General features: G+C 53.6%; 1 protein-coding gene across 1 annotated transcript in view; it reads right to left on the bottom strand.

Moving 5' to 3' along the window:
- dally (division abnormally delayed protein) overlaps positions 1-16,816 on the bottom strand; it is a 116,012-nt gene that overhangs the window by 62,197 nt on the left and 36,999 nt on the right. The window lies entirely within an intron of this gene.

The following is a 16,816-nucleotide window of genomic DNA, read 5'->3' as shown; positions in this document are numbered from 1 at the left end:
GCCAGTTGGCTCAAGGCTGAAGAATACAGGCCGCGCGAAAAGCGATAACGACACGCGAGAGAACCAAACGGCAAGACTGGCAACTGGATTCTCACTTTAAACCACCTGTGTTAAGTCCGCAGTAACCGACCTTACTATCGGAGCTTATTTGCCGACTCACTATCAGCAAATGAAACAAGAGAATCGAAACGCCAACTGCAACACTGTACATCGCTTGATTTCTCGCATCGAAGGCGTAAAGACAGCTCTTTCGAAGTGTTAATTAATCCGCCACGCCTGTGTTTCCACTCAAGCCTATAACGTTTCTTTTGTATTCTTTGTGCTCGCGTTTGAGTTGTCTCGTTCGGGGTTCATCTGACGCCGTTGGTACACATTCGGGAAACGGACAGAGCGCGGACGCGAGGAGAGCGCCCTCCGCACCCCCACAGCAGAACGTGTGCCTGCTTGACGGACGTGTGGTTGTAATTTTTACCCTGCTACGGTTGTCCGTTCCACTGCTCGTCTTCACAACGCGAAAGCGGAAAGCGATGGCTCCATGAATACGGAGTTGAGACAAATGTTTCCGAAAGCAAAAGCGCGATTGACGGAAACAGGAAAAGTCCCATTATTCGCGTGCCGCTTTTGACGCTGACAGTATTCCGACAACAGAGCTTCGCGGCGATTTCTTCCAGCCAAGCTCTGACAAAACAGCTCCACTAAAACGTGAAGGCGGCGCAGTTCCGCTGGGTGCGGCCATGGTGCAACAGCGGACGACTACAGAACGTCACGGGTACCCGGGGCATCAACTGAAGGGCATGCAGAGGCGACGTCCGACGGCGGACTGCACGGTACAGCCTGCTGTGCGCCTTGTTACACGACTGCGGTGGACAACAAAATCCCCTGACATGTTTCAAGTCCTGTCCTCTTTACTGAACGTGTTAAACAGATGCCTCGAGGTAGAAGCTATATGCGCGAAGACATGCGACAAGTACTACACTTCGGGACGGCTTCTTTTCAGGGTCCCGATGTGTCGCCGGCGTGCGAACTCCCGAATGTCAGCGGACACAGCCTAATTCCCGTCCAGTGTTTTACTACATTGCTGCTCTACAAATCAAACCAACGTGAGAGCACCAGACGTGCACAGGCCTCTTCATAAAAAGGGCGGCCGACGTTCCCGACAGCGCTTCTTGAAGTCTTGTGGGCAGCAGGGAACAATAGGTTACAAAACTGGTAACGTCAGCCGTACATCGATCGTTATCGCCTGCCTTGCAAACCACGAACAGTGTCGATTCACGTCTACGCGCCTTGCCGTACGTTCGCGGAGCAAAAAGCCAGCGCAGCGCAGTGACCAGCCAAAAGGCGCACTGACATCACAGCGACCCACCCAGCGAGCCGCAGAGCCCCCCTCCGATCGGGCGTTATTAAATACAACACCGTGCAGCGCTGCGAGCAGACCGCGCGCACTGGTTCCGAACGTCACTCACAACGCACATGTGCCATACCCCCTCCCTTTTTTCTCTCCTTCTGTACCGGGCGCGAAATGAAGCCCCGGCGAAACAAGCGGCCTTCGTTTTGTGCTTTTCTTTCTTTCTCTGCTCTGGCTGTGCGTGTTGTACGCGCACTTGGCGTCGGCGGAGCCGCCCAGTCTGCGCCGGGGCGAGCGAACGGGGCCAGGCGGGAACAGCTGTTGCCGATCGCGGCGGCGAACCGTCTGCGCGCAAAGCGGCGGCGCCCACATGGCACGGGCAGTATAGTATAGTGCTCCGTGAAACGACGCTGCACTGGGCGACGCGCGTGTCAGTCGCGGGAGCCGCCTTGGCAGGGCGCTGCTCCGTTAAAGGGCCACTCACTGCACAGGTTTTCAGAAATCGACGAGCTCAACGGAGTCGAATGTGCGACACTTGCAGGTAAAGCAAGCTAAGTCCCTTTGGGCTAGCATTTGAAATGGTGACGTAATCGCCTATTCACATCGCGACTGTCTTCAAACTTCTCCGCAGCGCACAGCGCCAAGTAGGGGGGGGGGGGGGGGTTCGAATGCTGACGTCATCGCAGGTACCGGCACATTTCCAACGCATAAACGCTTGCTTTCAAGAAGCGAAAACCAACGCCACCGAAGGCGAAGTCCGCCGAGCGTTGTGTGGCAGCATACAACGAGGCATGGCAGGGTGTGGTTGACGGAAGCGGTAATTTTAAATCTTACCTTCCGTGACGTCACACCAAGCTTCCCCGCACTCCTATGGTACTTTGAGGAGAAGCCTAAAGTTCAATCATCGATTGCGTCACTATTTTGAATGCTAGCACGAAAACACTTGCCGCGCTTTACCTCGAGCCTCTACAGATACCAGTCCTAGAATATCGCGGAATTCTCAAAATTGTTGCAGTTGCCCTTTAACATTCACCCAAAGGCCCGAGGTAGAAGTATCCTTTCGGCAATTTTTCCTGACGAAACGAGATTCTTGACACCGGTTTAGTTAGTCCGTGGTGTCGATGGGAACCGTTCACTAGTTGTTAGGTGTTTCAAAAGTGGGCACCATGCTTGAATACATTGCAAATTTTTCAAAACTTCCACCGACGCCTTCTTCTTGCGGAAAAGACGCTCACACTCTCATCATGTTCCTAGCCCGGACGTTTTAATGGGAGTGTCACTTGTAACGAACTGCTTTAGGTAACACAAACCGAACATGTTGTTGGGTCCAACGCACGCGGCATGAATCAAGACGTCGAGAGTTCATCTAGAAAAGCCTTCGGGACGACTTTCCTCATCTATGCCCCTTCTCTACCCTGCTCAGAAACAGGGGCGTAATTAGGGATCGAGGCTAGCTTCCTTCCGCCCATCTCTGCGAAAAAACGATATGGTAAAAGGCACTGCCCCAACATTTTTTCGGTTCCAAGAAGTACGTTCCGCACGCAAGATTATCCTCCCCCATTGCCCGCACTGCCCCCCTTTCCGAAAAACGGGGTCTTTGCGGCTAACGATAGCAATGCAGAGCCTGCGCAACAATGTTCATGGCTTCCTTCAAATTCGCAGGACACCCTGACTACACGGACTCATTTTTAACAATCGCCGAGCACTGTAATCTTCACAGGCCGGAGCGTATTTGAACCAAACGAGCGAGTGGTTTCCTCAGCGCGACCAGATTTTTTCCCTTGGAGAATGTGCCCTCTGTATCGACCGAGAACGAGTGAAGAGTTCCTGCACAGTAAATCCAGTCCGCCGCTACGCGGGAGCAAGCACCGACGTGTGTGTAAACCACAGGGGGGCACCACCGCTGCTGCCATAAGTACACCCTGCACGTTTCAGCGCCCTCTTCACTGCTAGGCAATCCTGCAATGCGGTGAAACGCACTCTTGAAGAGAAAGATGAGCACGGTCCCCTCGCCGAGCTCGGCTTCGCGCTCTGCCACAACGAGACCCGGACGCCGATCTACGCAAGAGTCACTTCGAACGAGCGAACAATTTAGACAGTGTGTTCCACTCGAGCGATAGGCGAACGTATTAGTGGTGCTCCCAGCGTCGTACCGAGTGACTGCAAGAGATGAGACCGTTGATTAACTATCGCTGTTTTACAGGCAGCAGCGTGTCCTTCTCGCAGGTTCCAAAAAAAGAAGAAACAATGCTCGACAGATGCGTCGCATATCTGGAGCCGCCGAAGTCCCGCCAAGCACGGCCGCGACGAAGAACATAAAGACGGCGCGAAGCGGCCGCGGCCCGCTCGAAGCAGGCAGCGCGCCGCGCCGGTGCAATGTGAGTACTGTACGTATAGGCGCGCGCACTGCGACGCCGACTTGCAACGCTGCTGAGAGACGACACTCGATATGAATGGATCCGCTACGGCCACGCGCGGTCCCTCCCGGTCGAGACAGGCGGGCGGGTGTGGGAGGAGGACTCTGCTGATGCACGTATGCAGCTGCGCCGTCGGAAATTGGCCGCCTGCGCTTTTGAGTCTTGTTTCAGCGTCCTGCGCTGCGCCGGGAGGGCGACGATACTCCCCGGCAGGCGCATCGGGGCCGATGATCCCGCTCCAGCTGAGCGGAGCAGACAGCCGCGTCGGACGGCCGCTGTACGCGACTGTCGCCACACTCACTGCGGAGAGCACGGTGGCCAAGCGCACGGCACGCAACACTGCGCTTTGCGCTGCTCTGCTCCCGCTGTTGTCGATGATGCGCTGCTGCTCTGTTCTGCCACCTGGAAAAACTGCGCGCGTAAAAATGTTGCGACATAGCGTTGTTGAGGGCGCAAGTCGAACAAGCGACCTTCAGACACATTTTGCCAAGAACGCGAGACTGGGTACACAGTGATACGATGTCCCAGCAGACAAGAGGGCAGCTCATTATGTCCTCGGGGAGAGCGAGAGGACGTATACGGTTGAACGTTGTTTGTGTCATCGATCGCTTCGACTTGTTTCTTCCATGCTCTCACTTTGTGCCAATAGGTTTGTTCAGTAATTGGCGCCTTTGTGGTTAGCTTATCTTCTGTCGACGACAAAGCTTTGCCGATGCTGCAGGCTGAACGGTGCTACGAAAATCTTACAGGCTCATTTTCTGCGCATTGTAAATCATCAGTAAATGCGATGCAAATTTTGCACGGGTTTGAGAGAACCATCGAAGGGATTCTGTTGACTCTTCGAATTTTTATTATTATTATTATTATTGTTCATGTCCTGGCACAGTCAGCTATCACACGTCTGTGATAAGCTTCGGAGCGCAGCCTGGTTGTTTTTCAGTATCGAATCCATTGTTCCCTCTGACATAAAAAAAGATATTGAGCATGCTCTAGGGCACAGCATTCTCCGATAAGGGATAACTGCTTTTGCTTTTTGCTCAGCCAGACGGCAAAACAGAGTTGACTCTTTATTCAGAAACATACTAAGAAATGTAGCGTATAACACCCCCTTTTCTGTATCCGATAATATTTTCACAGCCCTCGGTCTTCCATGCTTTCGGACACTCTTTCTACAGACTGTAGTGGAACGTACGGCATTTCTGGGAAAGCAATTTCAAAATACGTCATACAGCTTCCCGAAGCCTGCGTAGTACCATTCGTTTTGGGGTGCCGCGCTCCTCAGCAAGGTATGGGGAAGCCAGGCGCTGTGCCTATGTTCCCCAAATTTTTAATGATTTGCCAGAGGAAGTGTTTTCCGCAACATCAATAAAAAGGGTTAAAAATCATGGTTCACTCATTGTAACACGGTTCCTATATGTCTGAAAAACATTCATGATCAGGCACGAAGTGTTTTATTACTGTTGTCTTGGCGTAGGTTCCTTGCAGTTTATTTTCATTTCTTGCTGATGTTACTTTTCCTAACCTGTTACACCTTGGTCACTATTCATTTCGTGTTAGTATTGTGTTGACATTCTGTGTTGATATTATGTTCATGTTGTTGATACTGCGCGTCAGTCTGCCAACTTTGCCGGGCCAAGTCCGTCAATCCACTAGAGGCTTTGACAGGCCCGTTTCATTGTACTGCGCATATTATGAGCAATAAAATATTTAATACTATCAATATTATTATTGTTATTTCGGAAGCATTAGACGCTCCGTTCACAGCAGATCCGTCAATCCGTGTCGAGAGATAGACAGCCTCCAAAAGAACTGTCTGTGCCCTACGGGAGCTCAGGAAGAGCAACGTGGGTGCCGCAAGCACCGCCGGTGGCTGTGTTCGAAACGGCCACCTGCGGGGCAGGGGCGCATCGCGTAAGCCCTGCACCAATGCAGCACCAGTATTGGTGTAACGAGTCCCCGCTATCCACGGATCTATGAACTGAGAGGAGTACTTACACAGGGGGGGATCTCTAATGCTATCCCATTCTACTCTCAAGCGTAGGTTACGCCCCGCCCAATTCTGTCATGCTCGACACAAGCGACAGCTTCGTTTGCATATATGCAAACCACTAGCGAGAGTTTTGCACTGCAGACTTATCCCGAGGAATGGTATCGCCACCGAAGTTGCCCACCGCGGTGTACCTGGCGGGTTTCACGACACCCGTATAGCTCGGTTATCCTCGGTGCGGCCATTTGAAACGGGGAGCGGCCACTTCCAGCGCCGTCAACACCGCGGTGAACGGCTCCCGTTGCACGGACTCGCCTCTTTACGGCCACAGCGTACAGCAGCGGAGTAGTGTACTACACCCCGCCGACCGTGACATGATGTGTGGGCGGTTGGAAGGCGCCAAGGTGACTCGACTGGTTTCCCCCTCCTCCCTGTGCCGTGTGCGTGCATAACCAGGCGTGGTTTCCGATAAGAAAAACCAAGCTGCAACTCGGGCACTGCGACGTGGCGAGCAGACCTTCGCCAGCCAGAGCGGAACGGGTCGGCGGCAAGGGCGTTCGCCTTGAACCGTGACGCTGCAGGGCCACCGGCAGCTGCTGCCCGGGCGCCGACGGAGCGTGGCCCTTGCTTACATACTATACTCGAAGGGAGCCCAGCAACCGCTCCTTGGCGCGTCTCACCGCGGGGAAAGTCAACGACGGTGACCGACAGTGCTTTTTAAAATGCACATATTCTGTAGGCCAACTGACGCGAACAATGTTCTAAGACCGCACCGAAGCCGAAACTAACGCCAACACTGCGATCTCGTTGTCTAATTTGCCTTGTTCGCTGTTTATGGCTTATGGAGTTTAACATCCCAAAGCGACTTATGAGGGACGCCGTAGTGGAGGGCTCCGGATAATCTCGACCACCCGGAGTTCTTTAACGTGCACTGACATCGCACAGTACACGGGCCTCTAGAATTTCGCCTCCATAGAAACTCGACCGCCGCGGCCGGGATCGAACCCGCGTCATACGGGTCAGTAGCCGAGCACCGTAACCACTGAGCCACCTTGGCGGCGTTGTTCCCGTTTCGTCCGACGTCCATGGTGTACACGTCGAAGCCATATGAAACAGAACACGCGGGCCGGTGGCGATGCGGGCCGATCGGCCGCCTGTGGCTGCATGCTGTAAACATTGCAGGCACGCTGGGACCGGCGCTGTTCCTGCTGTGCTCTTCTTTCTCTGTCCCTCGTCTCAGAGTATGCACCAATTAGCTCAACACTCCGTGTTATTGCAGGCACGCCCCGTTCACTTGCGCGTGCCGCCTCCGCTAGTAAGCAGCGTGGCTGTTAATTATGCTCGTTGAAGTTGTCGTTGAGCACGCATTCCGATTTTAAAATTGCAGGGACTGCTCTGCTTAAAATTGCAACTGGCATTAAAATTATATACGCATTCCCCAATGCGCAGACGCTGGAGCGTGCCACCAGTGTTCAGAAGAGCCACACGCGCGCGATCGGCCCGTATCGGCGTAGGCCTCGCGTGTTCTTTTCCATATTTCTTGGACGTGTGGACGCTCCACTAGAGCTCTTTAGAGCAGGCGCCCCATTCGGCTCGGCGTTCTGGCAGACGTGCGATAATTAGTTTCAGACAATGAATGCCTTCGGCGCCAAGCACTCCCGCCCACCGCCAAGGTCAGGAAGAAGTGCGATACGCCGCATTGTCTGTTGCGGATCGAAGCATCGGCTCCGGCGTGCAAGGACGCATTGGCGCTGTGAACGAGAGGCACGGCAATACGCCTTCGGCGGAAACGGATGCACCACGCATTCGGGCCACTTGGTTCGGCATGAGCAACGCCACTGACAAAACAAGGACGACCGGAGTCGCTGGTGCGCCTGACCGAGCGCTGGCGACTGGACATAAAAGTGAAGGTGGCGCGCAATTAACGAAGAATAACGGAGTGGCGGTTAAATAAATAAATGAAAACAAGCAGCAGAAGAACGAGAGGCGGTATTAAGCGTCACAGAAGTGCCTCCTTCCCAAGAGTCTGGAATAATAATAATAATAATAATAATAATAATAATAATAATAATAATAATAATAATAATAATAATAATAGTAATAACTGGTTACGAGGAAAGCAAAGAGCAGTAACTTTCTCTCAGTCGGCGTGTAAAACCGAATCACGCCGTGCAGGAGAGAGGATAGCAAGGTGGACCCTATCGGTTAGGAAATCGGGGAATAGCAGGAGGCCAGTGCGCATGTGCAGAACCATGACGCCCTTGTCCTGCGCACTGGTGCGCCGCTAGTCCCCTATCCCCCTGACCGATAGCGTCCCGCTGTTCTAAATCTCCGTAATCAAAGAGTGGACATAACGGGGGAGGGGGAATCTGGACTGACCGTCATTATGGAGCACTCAAACCCCAGTGCACGGCAATTTAATTCAGTGTTCCCTGCGGTAGTTATTGCTCTTCTCAAAGAAAAATGACGTGCCCTCAGGGTGCGTACACGCAAGGCTTGGCCTGCTGCGGGCTGCACTCCAATTACAAGGTTAATTTTTGTACGCAGGCATTACTCAGATTGTTTCTCTAGTGCATCGCATGCGAGGTTAAAGATAACACGCGTGCTTAACTCTCGCTGCTGCACGTTCCACTTAAAGGTGCAATGCTCGCATTAATTAAGGAGACAAGGAATAACCACGGCCGAGTAGAACCCTCACACGGCTTTCAAACACGCCTGAATAAAAAGGGGCGCCATAATGCGGCTGCATTCGAATACAAGCGTCGAGGCAATTCCAAAGGCCGTCGAGCGTGCCGAATGGCTCTGCTCTGCGAGCTGTCATAAGCGGGCGAACGCGCCCGCGTTCCGCCTCCTGGAGAAGCTCGTCGAAAATAGCCTCTCTCCTCCCCCGAACCGCTTTCCTCCTCTCGTCGCGACGACAGAGTCCGAGTTCCCACCGAGTCAAGCCAGCGGTACAAAAACAAACGAGCATAGTAGGGCCGGGCTGCCGTGGCGACGCAAACCCGCTTGTGCTCCGAACACCGGTCGTCGACGCGCAGAGAAGGACGCCTCTGGGCCCCGCTGATGTCGCGCGGTCAGGGAACCATCACCGGGGCACGCGCGCCATACGCGTCAGGGGCAGGCGACGGTAAACGCGGTGCCGCATTGTCCCTCCCCGGGCAATTAGCGAGGAGATGGCGCAGGCGGCCCTAATCGCCGGCCGACGCCGACACTCGCCGCCGTAATCGGTCCCAGCACGGCGGACACGCGCCGACGCAGTGAGCACCATCCGCCGCCCACACGGACAACCCTCTCTCTCCCCCGACTCATTCCTCCTCCTCCTCCTTGTGGGCCACCCTACTCGGCGGCGCGGACGCGCACACAGTCACCGCTGGTTGCTGCATTCCGGAAGGAAGAGGACGATGATGCTCGCACCCTCCTCTCCCCCGCATCCTCCCTTCGGAGAAGATGCGATGAGTGCGCCCCCCCCTTGCTGACCTCACTTCACCTCACCTCCTCGGCGGCTGTTGTTCTTTGATTCCTCGCCCCTTCTTTCTATCCCTTAACCAGGAAGCGAGAGAAGGAGGTGGAATCCGGAGAGAGAGAGAGAGAAGGGAGCAATCCGCAGCGGCGGCCGCGCCGCTTAATTAGCGCCAAGCCGCTTCTATTTCGCTGGAAGCATCCCCCCCCCCTCCTCGCCAGCCACGGGGAGGGGGAGAACAGCCGCCCGATTCACGCCTCTCGTCCGCTGTACACACATCAGGCGCCGGCAAAGAGTAGTCAAGTGGTTATGGGCTATTACCGGACGGCATAGCTGGAATACTCGAGATGGTTGGCCGCGGCTGGGAAGGGGTTCTGCGCCCAGCAACTTGGGCGGCAAGCGTGCCGAGCTTGCTAGGCAAACAACCGCCGGAATATGGGCGCCGTAGTGTAGAACAGTGGAAAAGTCACTCAAACTGACCTTACGGTGAGTGCATGCAAAAGAAAAGCGGTGGTGAGCGACTGCTTTCGACACATATGCTAGAAACATCCTTTACCTTCGCACCATCTAAACGACTGCTCAGTTGCTTTACTTCTTAAACAAAAATAACGCTGAGTTCCAGCTCAGCCGGGCAGCCGTACGGCATATACGGTAATGCGTTGGCGTTGCTGCGATGGTCCTGCTGCCTAGTCACATTTGCCGTACGGTCGTAGTTGGCGTTGGGTGTGTTTACAGTACCACCGTGCTAAAGCTCTCCAATAGCTGTAATATTTTCCCGCGCTTTCCTGAGCTTCGCTCCTGGCAACTTAGAGAGAGCGGTGGTTTCAGATGGCATCAAATGCTGCCAACGTCATTCAATTTCCTCCTCTGGTTTTGGTACTGTTTCTTCCATCATTTTTATTACATTCTGTCGATCAGCCGCCGCGGTGTCTCAGTGGTTATGGCGCTCGGCTACTGACCCGAAAGACGTGGGTTCGATCCCAGCCGCGACGGTCGAATTCTGATGGAGCCCAAATACAAAGGCCCGTGTACTTTGCGTTGTCAGAGCACGCAAAAACCCCAGGTGGTCGAAAATTCCGGAAGCTTTCACTATGACTTCCCTCATACCCTTAGTCGTTTCGGGACGTTAAACCCACATAAACCATAAACCATCTTCCTGTCGATCGTATTTCGTTTCTTCCATCGTTCTATAATGTACCCGCTGCACTGGCTCAATGGCGATGTTGTTCTGCTGCTGAATATACAATCAAGGTCCCGGGTTCGACCCTAGCCGCGACCGCCGCGTTGCGATAAAGGCGAAACGCGAGAACTCCCGGGCTAACACTGCGGTGGACGAAATCGGCCCACAACACGTTACTGCACCCTCAAAATGAATGTATTTTAAATATTAACTAACAATAAACTGCAGTCGGATACAACTCAAGAGGGAGGCAACTCATTCCTCGCAAAGGAGGCCCTGCAGCCTTGGCGTCAACCGATTCTCCCCTCTCCTCCTTGACCAATCCCCTTGGGCCAGCTAGTGTGAAACCACGGGGCGGCGTCATGAAAATCAGTCGACGTCATTGGCTGGTAGGCCTCCTCTGAGGGGCATCTGTAGCTAAGTTCATCAGCTGTAAGTGGTCCGTACGCTTTGCTGCTGTCGTATCCTCCACAACGGCAGAAAGTGTTGCTATTGAGGCGGCTTTAAGGAAGTTAGGGTCTTGTCCGGCTCAACCTGTTGTCATCCTAACTGATTCAAAATCTGCCCTTCAGTGGTTAGAGCGCGGATTCCCTACTGATGCCTTGTCTACAAGCTCACTACACTTGGTGCAGAATCTGAACAGCAGAGGCTTTACTCTATATTTCCAATGGGTGCCGTCTCACGTAGGAGTCAGCGGCATTCAGGTGGAAGACAGTCTCGCCCATAAAGTTTTGTCAAGGAATCCGTCAAAAAAATTACCTCAAGATGGAAAAAGCCTCTACACGAAAACGGTGCTCGATCATTTCAGCACCCTGTAGAGTGCGCCCCACAAGCCACGTGTGACCAAGGGACTGAGAAGATCTCAGGCGACCCTACTACATCGAATTCGCACGGCCTCTGCTCGCACTCCTGCCTGGATGCATAAGACGGGCATAACATCGTCTCCGCTACGTTCTTTATGTGGTGAGTGCGGGGATATTGAACATTATATTATGTACTGCCCAGAGTACAACGCGGAAAGGCAGGTGATGTTCGCTTCCTTCAAGAAGACAGGAACCCGTCACGGTACAGTTCAGGACATTGTCTACCCGAGTGGGAACCAGACATGCAGAAGGGAGGCTGCACGCCTTCTTTTAACATTTATGCAGGACACGTACCTTGTTTCTAAATGGTGACAGCAGGAACGGACTATGGCCTACTGTGATTGAATGTGTGTATGGATTGTGGCACTGCAATGGATTATGTTCTACTGTGACTGAATATGTGCATAGATGGTGACTTCTGGAGTGGACTATGGTGTGGACTGCGTGAAGTGATTGTGTGCATAGATGCTGACTGCAGGAGTGGAATATGTGCTATTATAAGAGACTGTGCGCATAGCGGGGTAGATGCGACAGGTTTTGGGACATTATTAACATAGAAGTGACGCTACGGTGGAGCAGTTTCCGGCAGAATAAGCAAGGCTAATCCCACATGTAGCATTCAACACCTCAACTCAACTCTATTGTACCCGACTAGAGGAGAATCATCATCGCACTCTTGGCAGAGGAGTGGCTGAACAACGCCGAGCACAAGGTGTGAGGACAGACACAACACGTAGCAGTGCAGGAGAAGTGCATGCGTCCACAGTCACCGTTTCGTAAAAACGGCGATGAAATCACGCATTCGTCAAGCGGAAAGCTGAGGTCGTGTGAAGCAACGGAGGGAGCCTAAAACGGGTCCGGATGGAGGGGGGAGCGGAAGTCTGCGCCTGCATGGCTGCCATCTTCGCTTTTGTTTTCTCCAGAAGGAGGCGCAAGGGCGACGAAATATCGAGGCAAAGTATTGTGCAGTGTTCCAACTCGGCGTCTGGAATGCGAGTTATGGTGCAGCGTTGCTGCTACCTTGAAATAAGCAACTCCGAAAGTGACGATAAATGGTTGGCAATGCGCATGATTAAACGCTCGCCGCCGTGAAGTCTGATCACAAGGTGTTTTAAGCCATACTACGCGACCAGTAAATCAATACAAAACGCCCTACGTCGGCAGCGCTCGACGCAGATGACAGAGTGTGACAAACAGCAGTTACTGATGCCCTATCCGAAGACAGCAAAAAATTAGTACGAGCAGGAGATTAGAGTGACGAACTGGTTTCGAGGGAAGGAATGGATAACACAGAGAGAGCTGAGGATTGGGATTAGACAGGGAGGGTAGACTACGTGTACCAAATGTACGGGGCACGGATAACGTAAGGATCAACGGATATATTCTCCTCAACATGGAGCGGCTGAAGTTCGTCGCCAGTGCATTCAAGCAGCGTCACAGGCGCCATTTTGTTGCTGAGTCCATTGCTCCAGCAGTGCAGGTCGGAGTAGGGGGAAATAATCGTTTTAAGGCGAAAGCCTTTGATGGCTGATACTCCCGGTCGAGAACCTGTCCGTCCGTTACATCGGCAACCGGAAGTCCCGACAACGGAAGTGACGTCATACCGTCCTTCCGTCGTTACGCTCTTCAACTCGGTAAGAAAAAAAATCTTTGTGGGCGATAGGATCCAAATCACCGTCCTTCCGTTCCGAAACCGAGCGTGCTAACGACTACGCTACTTCCTGCCAATGCATATGTAGTTCTCGTCGTCTAGCGTAAGGACGCTGGAGACTGCAGAAAGGCGTCGAATCAGACGGATGCCTCCCAGACTGCCTCCGGCGTCTCCGCCAATTAAGGTTCACAAACAATTGTGTACTTAATCAACATCTTAACCACGCATCAGTGACACAAAGCAGCAACACGTACCCCGTTAAAGGCTTTCGCCTCACCGCACTTTAGGTCAACAAAGTGCCCCCCTGAATTTTTAGATACGCCAGGGGCTTTTCGCTGTACTCTACCGACAACAAAATGGCGACCGCTGTTACGTCGGTGAATACTCCCAGTACGGCGCCTTTGTTCTGTTCGGCGATAGTCCTCAGACTGCTGCCTGCGCCGGGCAAATATTGCTGCACGCACAGCACTTGCTTAACCAGTCAAATTAACAGCTGTGAACCATTCCTCCAACTGAAACGCCTTGCCTCATCATTATTTTCCTGCAATCTACTGCGATGTTTGGACACGGATGATGAGCGGACAAGCGCTTCCAAAAGTTACGCTCCAGGGAACCGTGGTTTCAAGCATGACAGTTGTTCCATGACAGCCATGCATGCAAGGGCTAATCGCCCATTCCTGATGATACATACAATCAGCCCCTCACAGTTGATGGATCCTGAACGGCACGCCAAGCCTCTGCCATTTAAGCTTGAGTTGAGCAATGTTATCAAGCAGGCCGGACGCCCGAGGCTTTGGCATGCAAGATCGAACCGCCACCGATTTGCTTCCAGGCAACTGCCTGACTAAGCCCTCGCTACCAAGAAAAGGAAAAACAAGGTTCAATTTTAGGGATTTTAGTTGCACCCCCCCCCCCTCCGGCACACGTACACCCGCAAAAAGAGCAAGATCTGGCTGCTTACAAGTCGAAACAAGCGCGTTTTCTTTTTCTTTTCTGCGCCTAGTTGCCAATGGTAGCCCAGAGTAGTTGAAATGGGAAACAAGACATGTCAAAAACCAACTGCAATTGAAGAAATCTAAAGTAAAGAAATATTAATGCATTTTTATTCATTCGTTTGTTTATATATTGCTGATCGGCGGCACTGGCAGGTATGTCGACCCGGACGATATCTGAACGCAGAGGAGTTTCCTTTATTTTTCTTTTACCTTTTGGTTTGCTCGCGCAGAGCGCGACCCCAGTTTTTTTTTTTCTCTTTTTTTCTTTATAGGCGCGTGTGTGCGTGCGCGGCTCGGCACGAAGGGTTCGCAGTTCGTCGGAAACAGCCCGTCGTGGTTGCCCCGCTACAGAGTGTGACGCAGACACGGGACGCGTCATACCCCACGCGGAGCCAATTGCGCAATTAAAGCTCGTCGCAGAGACATCCAGCGAAAGCACCGCTATCATCTGTCTCTCTTCGCTGATCTTCGTTTATATCGCTCGCTGGCTTCGCTTCGCTAGAACCCCTATTTCACTAAGCTACTGCGAATTGCGCTCAACGCCGAACACAGCGCGATGACAACTGTAACTAAGTGCTTACATTTCGGCCGAAAAAGCGCCATAGCTAGCGTGCTTTATCTGCACAGAGGTGGAACTAAATAGGCTTTTTTCTTTTCCCCGAGAATTTCACCCCGGAACAAGGCCGGGGAGAGCTTGTACCAATTGGAAAACTGGCAGGTACCCAATGGCACCGGGAATCGAACCCCGTACCTCCCACATACGGGGTAACGGGACGTAACGCCAGAAGCCGTCGTTAGAAACGCAACGGCGAGATGCGTCGCTACACCACGCGACTCATCTCTCGATGGGGATGCGTTGGATCGCGACAGACTGCGAGCGCAAAACGGGTCAATCACTGCCCCTAAAAGAACATCCGGAATCGGACGCTCTCTTTGACCACCTTTGTTAAAGCGTCTACTTGCTTACATCCGGCTTCGTTCACCGCTAACCAGGCTGCGACACACTGGCAACACTGGCTGGGCCGTGGAAGCGGGTGTTACCCTCCCCCTCCTCCGGTCGGCCTAGACGCGACACAAGCGACGCGTAGCGACCCAGCGAGAGCGTAGCGCGAGAGGACGCGCGCAACAAGAGCAGCTCCAGCGCAGGGGGGGGGGGGGGGGGGGGTGCCACTTGTGACGCAACGGTCTGCCGTCGGGACGGAGAGGGGGACGGCAGCCGGGCGGCATGAGTGTCGCGGCGGCGGGGCCGAGCGGGACATCCAAGCGCGCCCGCCGCACCGTTCGTCGCCGCCGCAAGCGCTGCCGCCCGCCGATGCAGCCCTCCTTGGCGAGAGAGCACTCTCCCCTTTCGCTGCGGCGGCGCGCTGGAAACGCGATCGTCGTCGTCGCCCCCAAGGACGCCGCCGTCACTGCCCCCCCCCCCCCTCCCCCGTTAATTGACGCGCGGCGGACGCGAGCGCGAGCCCGGCGCGCGCCCCTGCGGCGGGAGCGTGTGACTGTTGCGGGAGGGTGTGGGAGCCGAGCGGCAGGAACTGCCCCGTCCTCGGTCCGCTGTTCTTGCAGTCAGCCGCCCCTTTTGTCCCTCCTCGCTCCGGGGGAGGAGGAGGGTGGATGCGCGCCTTTTGGAAGAGCAGACGCAGCGCGAGTCGCGCATATCTCTCGCACGCGGTGTCGCCTTGCGCACGGCCGGAGCAGGCGCGCACGCCCGTGACACCCAAGAAGCCGACGACGTATGCGTGGTGGGCGCGCGGAGAGCGTCACTGCACAGCGCTAGCATCGCGACTGGCAGTGCTACGCGGATACGCTGTCCAAATGCTGTCCTCTTTTCTTTTTCTTTTCGTTTTTCCTCTGGCCCGTTCTGTCGTTCGTCCTTCGTTGCCTATACACGACACGCTGACTGGCGATCCCGCTCAGCGACAAAACAGTCACCCGAATCCGCACCTGGACTCTGCCGCAACCGGCGCGCAACGGAAAAGGGAAGCCCAGCGGAACATGTTCAGGAACAGTTGCAATTGCCATTAGCGTTGTATCTGCTCTTTCTTTGCTTTTCTTTTTTTGGCACGATGCCGAAAAAATAGGGACAATTCACTCGCTCATTTCACAAGCACAGAAAGTGTTCCAAGTACAGTCACGTATTCCTTGGCAAAAGGCAAACAAGAAAAAAAGCGGCTTTTCGCCGTCAAGGACACCCCTTCCAGCCAACGGCGCCTGCCGATCCTCATGAATCTGCTAGAGTGACAATTGTAGCAGATGAAATGGGATAGTCTTTCTTTTTATTCGAAAAGTGTGCCATAAGGCATAAGTTGCCATCCCTGTATTGTCACAGTACGCATGTTAGCAGGTTCACGAAAATCGGCGGATGCCATTGGGCGGAAGGGGTTCCTTTCACTGGGAAAAAAGCCGCTTTTTTTTCTTTACTTGTATCCGACTCTAGCGAACACCGCCAAAATACGCATAGTAAGCCTATTCATCTCAATTACGGAAGGCGTAAAGTGAGTCAGAAAGCAATGATGCGTTCTTTTAACTTTTGTCCATGCCTTTATATGCGCCTCTCTTAAACAAGGCGCTTCGTAGCGGGGACACCGAGTCCGGGAAGAGGAAAAGCAGTAGGCTATCCTTATCTTGCGGCGTCGTTTAATGATAAATCGCGGAGGGAACGGCACTCTGTTTTTTGAGGTGCGTTCGTTCGCATACATGCAAATAAAGGCATCATGCGGTAAGCGAAGGACTCCAAAAGAGCTTAGTTTCATCCAAGTGAGGAACTTTGTGCGGATTCATTCTAGATGCGCCATCGTAAACCCATGGTTATATATCGGTAGGCGCCGCCATCATATCGCGCCCGCAACCCGGACACTGATGGCAGCTGAGCGAGAGACTCGCCTTCTACGCAAGACGTGCTGCTCCGGCGTGGGGGAGGG

Source organism: Amblyomma americanum, chromosome 3 (genome assembly GCF_052857255.1).
Source record: "Amblyomma americanum isolate KBUSLIRL-KWMA chromosome 3, ASM5285725v1, whole genome shotgun sequence".
In the NCBI taxonomy this organism is placed as follows: domain Eukaryota; kingdom Metazoa; phylum Arthropoda; class Arachnida; order Ixodida; family Ixodidae; genus Amblyomma; species Amblyomma americanum.
Note: the sequence above shows the minus strand (reverse complement) of the source record. Positions and strands in the feature narration are given on the sequence as shown.